Source organism: Tetrao urogallus (assembly GCF_951394365.1).
Source record: "Tetrao urogallus genome assembly, chromosome: 4".
Lineage (NCBI taxonomy): Eukaryota > Metazoa > Chordata > Aves > Galliformes > Phasianidae > Tetrao > Tetrao urogallus.
Window position 1 is genome coordinate 35,846,489 of NC_136817.1, and position 16,067 is coordinate 35,862,555.

Consider the following 16,067-nt stretch of genomic DNA (forward strand, 5'->3'; position numbering starts at 1 on the left):
ATGGTACTCCTGCTGTCTATGCCTACCCTGATATCATTGTCACTTACTGTGCATGTATTGTCAATAACAACTGTCAATGAAACACTATAGCATAACATTAATTCTATTAGTATGTTCAGAGAAGTACAAAAGGATTGACCCTCTGTCAACTAGTTTCTTCCCTAGAAAGTCCTGTGGTACTCTGCTGTAGACAATGATGTAAAATTCCTAACCAGAAATGCTGTCAAGATTTATCAGCTCTTAAAGTTGTCGTAGTTCCATTTACTTTATTAGAGCCATATCAGCTTATATCAGATGTAGCACTTACATTATTATATTCTTATTATATTTCTTTCTTTCTCTATTTCTTATTTATTTTTTGTTGCATATTTTATGTGTTAAAATAAGTTAGTAAAATGATCATGCAGACAAGGTAAAAAATAGCACGACTCTCTGGATGGCTATTGAAAAATCCCATTAAGACTATGATAATTGATAATAAATATTTTCTCATGTATTTCTGTTTTCCTAGATCTTGAAATGGCAAATGACTTTCTTGAGTGGAAGTGAGCTTGAGAAGGTGACGTAAGAAGAGCATTCAGATTCCACAACCGAAAATTTCTTCTGTTCTGCTTCTACCTAGAATCTGAATCTACTGAATCTACCCAGAGAAACATGGTAAAAAGTGATTGTTTTCTCACTTCAGTGTAGTATATATGATCTGCAGATATTGCACTCTGCCCAATGATCCACAGAGTTTATTTGCTCATTTATTTGCATTAGCCTTTTGCTGTTTGTTTTCCCACCAAGAGAGATAAAATATTTCATACTGCACAAGGGGTGATGTGAGTGTTGAGGAGAGGATGAATGTGTGCATAGGTCTGGCATACACCATTACAGAGAAACATGAGTAGTTTCTCTGAAGTCCTTTGAATATAATGAAGAAATCTAGGACTTAGCCTAGATCTTTGAGCAAGGAATTTCTTGTTGGAGAGTGATATTACATCAGATTCATAAGGATTTAGAGAAGGATACGCACTTCATGAAAACTGATCAATGTTGAATCTAGGTCCTTAAGACCACATTTGTCAAATGATATGCTGTAACTGCACGGATGTTTAAGATGGTGGTAGCCCAAAAGATTGCTCCTTGATACAGTGATTTTGTTTCATCTAGAACAATGAAGAAGTGTCTCTGGCCACAGGCAATAATATAGTTCCTGGATAGCAAAATAAACCTCCCCGAGATTCAAATGTTTGTTTGCTATCCTTAGCATTGTTAATATTGTGTTGATTTGTTTTTTACTAAAATGGTCTTACACACCAGTTTAGTCAAGGACCAGAAAAACAGCTAATTCAGATAAACATCTCTTGTGGTTGTTTTAGAGATTGAGGTTTCAGTGCTGTCCCAAGAGTAATAACAGAAACTTATTCAGGTTTTTAGATATTGTGACAGATCCTACTGAAATTTTTTAAGGCAAATAAACTCTTAGCAGTTATCACTTCACGTGTGTTGGCTCAAGGATTTCTCATAGTTGTGGCACATCAGTAATGGTTAGATGGGTAGCTTACACCCTTTCTGTGGAACATCTGTAAATGATTAGCTTGTGGCAGTTTTCAGTATTTCACTTAATTTTGCAAGATAATATTTTCAGTTATGTTTTTGTATCAGAAAGTAGACAATTTCTTATTTTTCAGTCTCCCCTTTTTTCAAGTAGTATGTTGTCATTAGTTTTCATCTTGTTTGAGCTAAATGAAGCCTGCAACATCTTTCTACCAGCTTTCTAATCTGATTCCCATAAGATTATACAGAGTCCTGTTATAGATGTAGTTACAGAACATTTTGATTTAGATGAATTCTTGATAAAATAGAAACTGAATGATGAAATCCATAAATTTTTTGGACTGTTTTCTTCTTTAGACTGATCGGTAGCAGGTACCATGCTAATAAATAGGTGGTAACATAGCAGGCAGCTATGTAGTATCACCATACATTAAAGCTGCGTTCTTATTTTCCTTTCAAACCTATTTCCCATTTCAGCAGCAGAATTCTTATCTTCATTACGAAATAAAGTAATTTAAAATTTCATTTACATATTATTGAGGAAAGAAGAATCAAAGAAAAAGTGTTTAGGAATTAATGAAGCATACAATTAATTGTAGGCCTTTTCTCATTTAGTTACACATTAATCTTGAATTGCTGCTTCACTCCTGGTGACTGAAAGCTCACCATTATTCAAGGGACTTTTCCAGCTGTTGCGGTTGGTAGGAATAAATGACACTCATAGGTATCTGCTAAGAAGCCGCCTAAATCTGAAAGCAAACAGTACAGCAGCATCGTGACAGAGTGAGAAGATCCTTTGGGGCTGTCTAATCAATCACCTGCCTGTGAGAGGAATACAATGGTTTGAATTTGTTTCTGGCAAAATGAATTTGTGTCTCAAATCCCAGTGGGCCAAATTTTGTTGCCATAACACTAGTAGAACTGGTAGTTCCTGCTGATTTACTCTGTTGTAAATAGGATGGGGAATATGACTTAATGTTTTCTATGGCTCTACTGAACACTGTATTTATTGTCTTCAACCATAGATTAAATGGTGATCTTCTAGAAAAAGCTCCAGCTTTTTCCCTGTCTTTCCATTCCTCCATCTAAATAATGTTAAACAAACTATATATTTTCTGTATTTTCTATGTTTTAACTATCCTGCAATAAGTCTTCACTTTGTAGAAAGAAAACTTAGGTTTTCCCCATTTTCTCCTTTTAGTGTTTTTCTGTACTGTAAGCAATTACATTTATATGATTTGAATGAGGCAGATATCTTTGCCTGAGCCACAGGCATAGAGAAGGTGAGCAAGAATTCTTAAGGTACAAAAGTAGGGAAGAGTTGGAAATACCTCTCCCTTATATGCCTCCAGTATAGAGGCAGCCTCTATAGGACACAAATAGTGTTTCCCCATCAGTGTGTACCCTGGTGTAGTTGTTGGGGCAGAGTGAGAAGCTGCATTGCAAATTGCGCTGAAGAAGAGAGCTGTGAATCATTCCTGCTGCTGTAATCTTTTTCATAGGCTCCTTGCAGAGCTGGATTTAGCTGGGCAGGTTGCAGTTACTATAAATGCTGCATGTTAAGGGCTCTTCTCTCTCTTGCTCTTCTCCCTCCATTTGTAATACAGAATTCAGGAAGACTGACTCAGATGGAAGAAAAATTCAAACCAAGCCCTGCTTAAAATCCTTTGTTCTGTGAGTCAAATCTGAGCTGTTTTTTTGGTGGTTTTTTCCTCATCTGAGAAGTCATCTTTAGTGACGACACCTCTACTCCAGCTAGCGTGTGCTTGTTAGGAAGGGAATCGTCATTTTGGGAGGTAGGGTGGAAGCAGGACTTCTAGCATCTGTAACGTTTGTCTTATACAAATTCAGAAATAAATTACTACGTTTTTAGTTCAGTCTGGTCCAGAGAAGGGTCTTGCCGTGGTGGAAATTGCTAGAAAAGGGCCAGAAGACTGTGGTGCAATTGGGAGCTCCTGGTTTGCAAAATGATTGAAGGTGGCATTGCAACTGCATGGAGTCTGCTTGTCTTGAGAACAGAAGCTCAACTCTTAAGTCTATGCATCCAAGCAGAGATGGTCTGAGGAGGTAAAACCCACAGTTAGCTGGCAGCGTTCCTGGTGTGAGTGAGGTTCTGTGCCTGCTGGAGCTCAGAGAAGAGGTATGAAGCTGGGTCCCAGTTTCTTGGCTCCTTTCTGGGCTTTCCCACACAGCATAAGGCACAAATATGGTAGGATGATGGTAGTAGGGAGTCAACCTGCCATACAAGGAACAGATTCTGACACTGCTGGAGGGGTCTGTTAAGAGTTCCAGGTGTGGAAACCAGACCTGGGTTCCCAGGCGTTTGCTTCAGGTAAGAAACCTTAGTGACTATTCAGCTTACTCAGCATGGTGCAGAGTGGGGTTATCTAAGTACAGGCCCTGGGAAGAGCATTGGCAGAGGTTGTTCCTTGGGTAAAGGAAAAATTCCAAAGAAGCTCTTGCAAGGCTGGAGATGGGTTTTGGTGTTGACCACTGATGATGCTGAGTATTTTGGTCCTTATTTTGTTAGAAAGTATTTGAGTGAAGGGCTGACCAAATTAAAGTATTGACACTTTGTGACCCTGAGTTCCCCCCTGAAGTGTCTTGGACAATGTCTTCTTACTTTCTTTCCAAATATTGCAATTGGAATTTGGGAAACTTCTTTCATTGAATGTGATTGCTACATTAAACTGTAATACATAAGTAAATTGAAACGTCATCACTGTGTTTGCAGATTAAATTGTGCTATGCACGGTTAAGATAATACTCACTGAAAATGGTCATTTATGTATGATTTATCCAATTCAATTTAACAGGCATTGGCTATCTATTGCATGGATCTAATGAGCTGTGAAAGATTGTTTCCAAACACACATCTTCCACCAGCTTACGCACAGTTAAATGACAAGATCTACAAGTTTAAAACAATCTGTGGACTCTGGTCGGGTTTTGCAGATGTTTTCAAAGCCTGTTGGTCCCCTGACTTTATCACATAAAGTAAATATTGATGTTTGCTTACTGTTCTGTAGGCATAAGCAAAAAGTAGGAGTTTCTAAGACAGTCCTTAAGATGGGATGTGTAGGTGTCAAGCTTTTACCTTACCTGCTTGAGCCAGTATTCACTAAATTGTAACTCCAGAATAAAATAATTTGAATAAAACCTGTATACTTTGGTGGCTAAAGCTGTTGATCCAAGATAAAGGAGTAGAAAGACATGAATTCATTGTTTATGAACATATTTTAAAGTACACAAATTCAAGTCCACAACATAGAAATATGTTGGACAGGTACTGTCGGAACTGTAGTATTGATGGGACTGATTTTCTTAAGGCTAATGAAAATAGTTAGCTCAAATCTCTGTTAAAAGGTTTCCATTGCTTCTATATAACAGCTTCAGTCTTACAAACTGTTGTTATCCCCATTCTCCTTTAAAGGACCAATGTTTCTGCAATTGCAGTGGGGCTACTGGCTATAAAGACTGGACAATATTCCAATTCAATCATTTTACATATGGATAAGTTCTGTTAACTTGAATAAAATAATTGAGAAAGCTCCCACAAAAAATTAATCATATTACTTTCTGTACTACAATTTGTTTGGCAGCAACTGAACCTTTTTGCTTCAAAAGTTGTTCTTTGTAGATGTTATCTTCTGCCTATCACAGAAAAGCCTCCTCCAGTTCTTGGATAGGTACATTCTGGATGATACTGGATCTCTCTATTGGAACAGAGAGAAAAAGAATGAATGCAAGGGATGCAGAGGTAAGAGGGCAATGTGTGTGAACATACATAACTCTAATTACTGGAGTTTATCAGAACAATTACTTTTTACTTCATTCATTACAGTGCCCCGTAACAATACACATTAGCATTGTGTTTACAAACTCTTCATTATAAATGCAACAAATGTGTACTGAGATAATGGGAAGAGATCAAGTCTCATTTAAAAAATGAAAGCGTTTCTTTATTCTAGTTAAAGTCTGACCTTTTTACTGATCTAAATCTAAACTTAAAAGCAATGTTATTTTCTTCCATGTATATGAATAAGTTATTGGAAAATGTAGTGTTAAATATAATGTTTTATTCTTACTACTAGCAGTATAAGTTTGGTATTTAGGCTTGTTTCCATTAAAATCAACTGAAATTTTGTTTATCCACTTCACTTAGACCTGAATTGAACAATTCATATTGATGTAGGAAATGGCAGTCACTGCATTTTGAATGTGATTAAGCATGTGTAATAAAACATAATATCATTGTTCATCTCAGTAGTCATGGTAAAAAAAAAAAAAAAAAAAAAAAAAAAAAACCAACCCAAAAACTATAGTTTTCATAGAACCTATAAGTCATACAAATGAATTACAGCCATTTAGTTGTAAAATATTTTAAAAGTGATGATGAAAACTTAAAAATAACTGCTGTGCCAAATTTTAATAAGATGACAGCTTCATTAGCTTTAAAAATGTGCCTAATTTACAGGAAACTTGTATTAGTATTGAGCTGACATTTTCTATTTTATTGAGATTAAGATTGTGTAAATAGTTCGTTTGAAATGCTCACATTTTATATTAAAATTAAGTATCCAGAAATTAGTTATTCGACTTCTCTTGAGACTTAACCTTATTCACAAAAGTAGTCTCGCTGACTAATGCCGTTTCTCAGGCGTGATCAAATGACAATGAAACAAGTGAAAGAATTATTGGTGAAAAATACCAATTCCATTTTCCTTTGTTGAAATATTTACTGATAATTGTTCTCTTCTTCCAACTAACTACTTCTTTTTTCAGTGCTGTACAACAGACAGTGGGGAATTCTTTCGTGATCGCAGTGGGTGATCTGTTTCTTCCCTGACACATGACACGATTAAACAAAATATTGTAGAAAAAAGATGAAAGTGTGGAGGTGGTAAGGGAAGGGCACAGGTATTTTTTTTTTTTTTTTTTTACCCAGGTAAATCAGTATAATATGTCTAACAGCATGCATTGCATGTTTGTGAGTCCAGATTAGTAAAAAGTCTTGTCTTGCCTTGCAGACAAATTGTTTTTTAGGCATGTGCTCTAAGCAAGGTGGATAGTTCTAAGGAAAATTTAATTGTGAGTAGTTGGGAGTTACTCTGGTCAACACTACAGATGGATGCATCTCGTTTTCTCTCTTACAGCCTTGTAAAGGGGAGAACATTGGGGGGAAGGGCTTCTTACAACAATTTTTATGATCTAAACCAAATAATATATCCTTTTAGCATTAATTATTGTGACTTGACGTGGTTTTATAAACCATCTCTAGAAGATCCATTTTGTTTTTTCCTCTGGAGTAGCTTAAAGTACTAAAAAGAACAGAAGTCTGCTATTATGAGTGAATTATAAGGAAATTCTCTCTCAGACAATGGGCTGCACATATAAGGCTTCTGGCTGCTAAATTAGGAATATCCAGAATTGTCTGAATCCAGTGCTTCTGCATTGCCCCTTCCTGGCAAAATGTTAGTCTCCCAACCACATATTGTGTTGAATACACTAAAAGCTGACTGAAAAGGCAGGAAACATCAGACTCAGTCCTACCCACTCCCCTCAGCAGTGGAAATATATAATTTACTTAAATGGATTAAATATTTCACCCTCTTTTTTTTTTCTTTTTTTTTTTTTTTGTTACTGTTTGTTGTCTTCTACCTTTTTTGTGCATGTTGTTGAAACCAGAACAGTTAATATTTTTATTGTTATAATTTATTTTTGCGGAGTAGAGGGAATTTTAGCAAATGTGCCTATGCTGAGGTGAAGAAAATGAATACAATGATGAGGACAAAACATGATCAAGAACGTAGACCTTTATTAATAAATTTTTCTGTTTGTTCTCTGGTTAAGTACATCCTTCCTAAATGGTAAGTATTTTGTGTGGTGTTTTTGCCACAGCTCTCAACAACAGTGAGATCCCCGTAGTAGATGATTGCCTGAAATATGACTGAAGTGGTTGGCCTAAAATTCAACTTCGTAATGTAAGTGCACCGTGAAGATAATTGAGGAAAAATACAGGTCATTGCCACCTGACATCAATAATTGGCCAGTTTAGTCATCTGTAACATATTTCATTGCAGATCCCTATAAACATCTGTTTTGCTTGCAGATTTCTCATTACTCTGTAGTAAAAAATCTTTCAAGGAGCTCTAAAAGCTAATACATTACCACCAAATAATCTGTAGACCATTGGCTGAAAAACAGTGGTTCAACTGATGCATTAGTTAGTTTCATCCTGCCTAGTATTCCATGTTATTGTTTTCCGTAACTTATTAAAAGGTACAAATATTTGAAATGAAGAACATCTTAAGCATTTAAAAATCTTTATCCAGTGGTATATTTGACTCTATGGGATTTACATGAGTCACTTGTTAAAATATGTCAGCTACTCATCCTGTTGTTTATAAACAGAGACTCTTAATCAGAGAGATGAAAATGTTTCCTGAAGCAGACTTGTTACCTTTGTAACAAATCTGATCTGTTATGATATGGAAAGTAATTCAAAATAATAATAGAAGAGGAAGACTCTTAATTAATCCTCTTAAAGGACTATTTCTTCTTATTAAGTGTGGAGTGAAGACTACAATCTCCTGTTATACTGGTATTCAGAATACACTGAAATATTTTTTGAAAAATAGCTTGCATTTTGCACAATCTTCATAGTTGATAATGAAAAATAGTTTTGTTTTTATTATTTTCTTTTTGTCCAAGAAGACTTCTTAGTACACCACATTTTTTTTGCTTGCAACAAGCTTAAAAAAAAGTAAAGCACTGACAACTACTGTAAACTCTGACTGCTGGATTCAGAAGCACACTCAGAAAGATTTAAAAACTGGTATTCAGAAAATGAAAATGTTTCAGCATTACTGTGTATTCTTGTTTGTGTATTCAACTGCTTAAATAGCAGAATCTTTTATTCACCATAAAGAAAAAGCTCAACATTTGAGCTGATTTTTTTCAGTGAAGAGTGGGACAAATCTTAATTAATTGAAACATTATTTATATTCATATTCTTGAGTTGGTTGAAAGACCCCAGTAGTATTTCAGCAGTTGAATTCAGAAGATTATCAGAGAATTTCTAAGGAATTAACACATTTTTTAAAAACACCATTTTGATTATTACCCTTTTGAACAGGAACAGAGAGGTTGCTGCAAAAAATGAAAATGGCAGTGTGCAACTATATGAAGAAATATCAAAGTTGTAACATGGAGTCTTTTAAGCAGGCCAAAACGTTTTATTAATACATGAAATTTTAAAAACAGGATGGAATATCTCTGACAAGATATGGAATCACTTTTGCCACATTAATTAATTTGCCCCTGTGTCTTGTAAATAATTTCATGCCACAAATAATTGATTAGAGACTGAAGCAGAAATGAACAATTCATCCTGTGATTTAAAGGGAATTAATTCTTAATTAAGTTGGCTTACTTTGGATTTTCATCTTTAGGGAGAATATGCTGCTAAGCTTTCACAATGCCTTCACTTAGTTTAATATTAAGGAAAGACTTCATAAGAGATTAAGGCACTCTTCACATTAGGGAGATCAGAATGAAGTACCTGAATTTATGACTAAGAACTAGAACTCATCAGTGTAGAGGGATCTGGTGTCATCCACTTAAGTGAGCATCAATTTATGTCAAGAAGTGATGGAAAATTGAAAGTTCAGAACTCTGTGTTTGCAGACAGTTAATCCACAATTCTTTGTGTGCTGATCCCTCCCTCTGATGTATTTCTCTAATATAGCTTCTGTCTAGAATTTTGAGTAAGGATAGTGCAGTCCCTTCTTTGTCATCTAATTGCAGTGTATTATAGGTAGTTTTGTATAAGAATATTGAATGTTATTTCTAAATATTTCTATAACTATATATACTGTTTTAAAAGCTCTGCTTGCCTAAACCTTGTAGTCCTTTTATGGCAATTCTTATACTGCCCTTGTGCTATTTGTTCAGAAATGGATATGTGTTTTCATGTAATTTTATAACATGGTTTGTAAACTATATTAGTCTAGCTGATTAGTAGTATGAGAAGAATCTTCATTATTTCTAGGGACTGAATAATTAATTATTCTGCATAAATGCAATAAATACTGAAAAAATATGTATACAATACACATGTATTAGAAGAACAGTTTGAATCATACAAGTCAAAATGTTTTATCTGAATTACCTAGACTACAGCAGGCCATTACAAATGAGCTATTTAAAGGGTTTTCAAAGACCTAAATGTCGAGAAGGCTTCTGAATGGGTTCTTAAAAAATGTGTAGGTGTTTAACTTGTTGTTTGGAAACCTGGCTCTTAATTTTTCATTGCTACAAAAATTGATTCATGCTTGCATTTTATTAAAAGCATATAAAATTCTGAGTTTAGCTGTTTGTAATCGAAACACATACATAGAAAGACTGGCTTTGATATCTGCAAGACAGTTGTAAGTGAAAACTCACCTGCCTGGACTTGTGCAAAGTGTTTGACACTGTCTCACATGACATCCTAGTTGCCAAATTGGAGAAAAATTAATCTGATGGATGGACAATTTGCCAGATAAAGGAGTTGGTTGTGTAGTAGCACTCAGAGAGTAGGTTCAGTGTCCAAGTGGAGTGGGAAATGGAAGAGGGTAGGTATAGATTAGACATGAGGAGTAAAATCTTTACTGTGAGGCTGGTGAGACACTGGAGCATTTTGCCCAGTGAGGTTGTGGTTGTCCCCTCCCCTGAAGCATTGAAGGCGAGGCTGGATTGGACTTTGAGCAACATAATCTAGAGGGAGGTGATCCCTCCCCCTTCCCTCCCTCCTATATCAGGGGGTTGGAACTAGATGATCTTAATGAACCCTTCCAACCCAAACCATTCTATGATATACTTCGGCATGAGAATGTGTTTGTTAGAAAGCAGCAACAAAGAAAATGAAACTGGTCGCATGACTAAGGACTTAGAAAGCATCATTGGAAAGAGTAATAATTCAAATTCATTCAAAATAAGTAATATAGAAAAACCACATTATAATTTTGGTAGAAAGAATATACAGTTTAATATCAGATGATAAATCCATGTTTGAATCTTCTCTTTCATGAGTCCTAGCATTCATGATGAGTTATTAATGTAATTATGTATTTTCTCCTATTGCATTAGCTGTGATTTTGAGGACACCAGACCAGAGCAAAAGTAAACAGATAAATACTCTGGTAGATGTTTGCAAAGGTAGCAAACACTGTTAATATGGGCTGTCCTGCAAGTGGGGCGCTTGCATTTGGCACATCTGAGTGAGCCAAGGTGATTTTTCTATAATATTAATGTTTTAATTAGGTTTTAGCAGAAGTGTGGCAGTGAATCTTTATTTAGGCATTGTGAGGATTTACTGATCCTGAAGAATTAGTAGTTCAACATAATAGAAATATGGTAGATGATAGGGTAGAAGTCTGGATAGTTATCTTGCTAATTGCTGCTTACTGATGGATCTCTCTGACTACTAAACCTCATCAGACTGTAATTGAAGTAGAATAGCAAGTCTAAACAAAGAATCTAGGCTCTTAGGAAGTTGTTAACTCTTATTTATAGCCATCGAGAACCAGAAAAACGGTCAAGTGAATCCATTTTCATCCATCTGAATATCATTTCCTGAGGATTCATATTTTTAAGACTTCCTTACCTCACCAAAAGGAACAAGAAATTACAAGCCATGTGACAAGCACTGAGCCCGTGGATTAGGCACGTTTTGGATAAATCTATAGAGTGAAGATCCAAGCACACAATATTTCATTATATTATATTCATTAATTTTAGTCTTGGAGATAGTCATGTCGTATTTGTATTTTATATTAGGTGGGCCTTTTCAGAAACTGAGTCTCCATTTTTACTGATGGAATATTTAAAAATTGATCGTGTTTTTACATGTTTTGATGAGATTATTGGGATGCTGTTCCTTCTCTAGTACATTTCAAAATTACTCAGTACTATTATCTAACAAAGACGTATATTATCAAGTTACCTTTTTAATTCCTTAAAGTATTTGCAGAAGTCAGGAAAGGAAGCATCATGGTCAGTTCTCGTGACTTTATTGCAACAGTTGCAAAGACATATAATTACATCATTTTCTGCTATTATGTTTTTAGGTCTTGCAGTTGTGAAGAAAAGGCAGGAAATCTGATTCAGAAGACTGACAGGAATAGAAAGTAAAGAATAATAAAATTAGCTCAATCAGGTTGCCAAGTGCCTGACATTTAATGTCTCCAGGAACAGGGCACCAACCACTTCTTTTGGAAACCTGTGCCAGTGCCTCACCAAACATTGTATTAAAAAAAAAAAAAAAAAAAAAAAAAAAGTTCTTCCTTATAGCAAATCTCCCCCCCATTAAGTTCAAAACCATTTTCACTAATCCTATTAAAAAAAAAAAAAAAAAAAAAACCCACTCTGTCCCCTTCTTTCTTCTAGCCCCCCTTTATATACCAAAAGGCCACTATCACTTCTCCCCAAGCCTTCTCTTCTCCAGGCTGAACAGCTCCAGCTCTCTCAGCCTGTCCCTGTGGGTAGGAATCAGGAAAGACTCAAAATATATAAACACCTCAAGACAGTGGTAATACTTCTTAGGATCTACCTTGTGGCTGTTCAGTATAAATAACATTGTGAAGATACTGAACCAGGTCTGATTCAAGAGTTAGTTTTGTTCTTCTTGTACATTAGGGTTTGTGTTTCTGTAGTGGAATGCTAGAGTGTTTGATTTTTCAGTAAACATATCAGTTTAAAAATTTTTCATAAAACAATTTCCACTCATGGCTATTTTTGAAGGTTAGTTGGTCAGAAGGCAGGAAAAAAAAAAAAAAGACAACGTTCAAGAAAAAAAATGGAAAAACCCTGTTCTAAAAAAGAAAAAAGTGAAAGCTAGCTATTTTATCTTTCTGCTGTACGTGCATATTGTCCTCTCGACTAAGTTTTTATGCGTCTTTTACTGTGTTTCTGTTCATTAGTATCTCCAGACAGAGGTAGTCTAGCTTTTAATTAAAATACAATTTTCAGGTTTTTTACTGTGTTAATGAGACAGCAAAAATGAATTCATTGAAAGAGGAACAGATATCTAGGCCTTACAGCAGTGCAAGTTAGAGCCTCATTAGTTGCTAATTATGCAGAACATTGTATATAAATAGAGCTGTTATGGCATTAAAAAAAAAAGCCTCCGTGCATTACCTAAAGACATAAAATGTTTATAGTCTGTTCTGAGCATGGTATAATGTCTTAGTGAAGTAATTAATGGCATATTTAGCAGTGACACAACCACAATCACAATTCCTTTGCCAGGTACATGTTGAGGGCAAACGAATGTTTAAAAAAAAAAAAGTCTTTGAGAAATAGGTTATTTGTTCACTAGTAAATATGAGAGTATTAGAAGATAAAGGAGAAACACGTGATTTATTTGTAAGTTGGAATAATGTCTCTTTCTGACAAGGGTGGAGTACATAATATTTTTATTTTCTGTTTTTCCAAGTGACAGTGAGATGCCAGAGGTCCAAACTGACACTTCCAAAAAGAGCAGATTCCTGAGTAGTGAGGTTCTGATAGCTAAAGTGGAAAGTGTTTTGGAAATTTTGTTTTTAGATATAAAAATAACAAACAAGACCAATAATACAAACAATGTGAAAAAACGATTTTTTTATTTGACTGTAAGGGCCCAGGTAATTAGACATATTCAAAATAATGCTTTTATATAGCAAAGTAAAAATGTTTCTTATATGTTGAAATTTAAACATTATTTTCACTCTGATTAATGAAAACTGCATATGCAGCTTTTCAGTTAATTATTATAAATAATAAATATCTTTACGCTTCCGTAAAGTGATGCTTCATACTAAGAATAAAGGTGTAAGCAGAAAGAAGTTCAGCTGCTTGGTCTTAGTGCCAGAGAGGCCATGGTAAGGGAATGGCTAAAGGAGAACATTACATTTGGGAAAACCTACTGGCTATGGAACCAGTCTAACAGATCAGAAATAATTTGGTTTTCAGTAGATAAAATGTTGTGAAAAGCTGGAGAAGGTGAGGAGGCAGATGAGGAAGTGTTTATGCAAACAAGAAAGTCCTTGAAAATGATCTGAGCGTTACTCATGATGATTCCAGTTACTGTTGTATTGATAGCAACCACAGAGCCACAGAATCAGTTAGAAGTTTAAAAATACAAAAAAGCTATTTCCTTGCTCAATTTGTTCAGCAGTCAAAAAGTTTAGTTTGTTCTGGGAAACTATTTTGGAATGATGATCAAGTGAGAAAGTGATTAATATCTTGCTGTGGGTAGGTAAATTTGAATGATTTTGCTGTGAATTCTATGCGTTATTTCACATCTGTTACACTTGGTGAAATAATCTAGAATTATGGAAAATAAAGCATCTGTGTTTGCAGCACTGCATGTACTAATGATGTCATCAGCTACATTGGGAGGAAGAGGTAATGTCTTGCAAGACAGTATTTTGGCAGGTAGACAAAGGAGCTATTTATTACTTGTGGGTGAGGATTTTTTTTAGCTCGTTAGTGAAATCAGTGTCTTCATAAATAGGTCTAGGTCAGCCACAGATGAAGACTTGAGATACCTGTTACATTATGGATGCAATCAAAGAAATGACAATGCCAGCCTTGCAGATAACCCACCAATTTTCCAGGTTTCTAACTGGCAGATGTGTGTGCATCTGTGTGTATCTGTATTGATCATTTTTCCTGATCACTGAGTCCTAAACTTCTTATTAAACTTCTTATTCTGTTGTCAGCATGAATGCCAAACCCTGGTTGTGATAATGCTCCTTCTAAAGAATGAAGAGTTAGTACAAATTTGCTGAAGAATCAATATATATTAAAAGAAAAAGTAATCAATTACGTATAACAAGCTTGCCCATAAAAATTGGTAGCACACTTCCTGTACTGGAAGTGTTGAGCCCATTAAAAGAAGTACTTTCCAAAATGCTTTCAACCTTTGCTGAAGGACTTGCCTCTTGCTATATGACTATGCAGAGAAGTTACTGTGATCTTAGGCCAGCTATGGATCTAGAACAAACTAGCAAATATTTGTGGCTGCTCATATACGTTGCTTCTAGTAAGATAATACAGTCTATCTTAGTAGATCTTACATCCTACTTCCATGCTTTGTCTTTTTTGGAGGAAGAGAATGCCTGTAGCATGATGCAAATCTATATTTTAAGTATAATTTTTGTCTGCGTTGAAGTAACTTGTTCATCATCATGGTTCATTTCAGATGTGCCTGGGGTGTGGCAATTAATAGATTATGTATTTGCTTACTATGAGTGATCTAGTTGCCTGTAGGTGATTTCTGGGTGCGGTGTCTTTAGCTGAACAAATCTGTAAATAACAGTCAATTCAGGTTCCTTGTAAAACACTCAAATTGGTGCATTCAAATAGAAATTTATTCAATAGAAAATTGTGAACTTCTTAGCAGTGCAGCTCTGAGTCACCAGTGTACAGCAGTCCACTGGTCATCTGAAAATCAGTATTTATTGCTATTTTCAGCTAAGCATTTAAGTGGTGCTGTGGTATTTTGTAGGCATCTACCTGTGTCATCTTAGTACAAGAGGAAAGCTACAAAGCTAATGCAAATCTACTTTCCTATTCTGCTAATCTCAGAAAAGCAAGCGTGTTCTGTTCTGCAAGTCATCCATCCTGAATCTAGCTTTTTGTTTAACAGCTGCAATTATCTTTTGGTCAGTCTGTCTCTTTGGCAGATGCTGTGCACCCGGCAGGCAGACTCTGCACAAATTGCTGTTCATGGTTTCAGGGTTTAACCTGCTTAGGCTTCAGTCCCCAGCTGTCTTCCCTACCTATAACAGGTCTGCATTCTTCTCCATCCTCTGGCAGAGAGACCTGGCCAAAATGTTGCATTTGTGTTTTGCAATATGTTGTTGGTAGTGGTGCTGGTGGTTGCTATAATTTACATAACTTACTTTTGCAGACTTGAGATGGGACTGGGGAAGAGTTTCATAAATAGCCATTGCAGAACAGCTGAAGAGGGTTGCGTAGAAGTCCTTTCTTTACTGACGGTAAAGTATGGCCACAGAAAGCAAGGGTCCATGTTTGGGGAGAGCTTCAACATGAACGTTACTCTGGATATTAAAAAAGTTTGTATTTGAAATTAACAATCAGTGTGGCGAGTGACTCAGTAACTTTCCAGATATAAAAATAATTCCTACAGATGCAGTTGCATTCCAAACTTTCAAAATGGGGATTTCTATCTGTGCTGTATAAATACAAATCAAAATATAGCAGAATTCTTAGATTATTGGCTGACTGTGTAGCACAGTATGCAGGAAATAAGTCTTAATTTCCTCATCCACCATGTTTTATGGAGAAAACAGATGATGGATTCAATGTTCTTAGTATAGAATATAAAGTAAAAGTGTGGCTAGTGAAGAATCTTTCAAGGAAAAACAGAGAACCCTGTATGGATAGATAAAATCAAGTTGAAATAAAGAAACTAAAGAGTAGTGCTTACAAGGGGCTTGGGGGTCCCTCCTACTAGAATATCTATAATCCCTGTT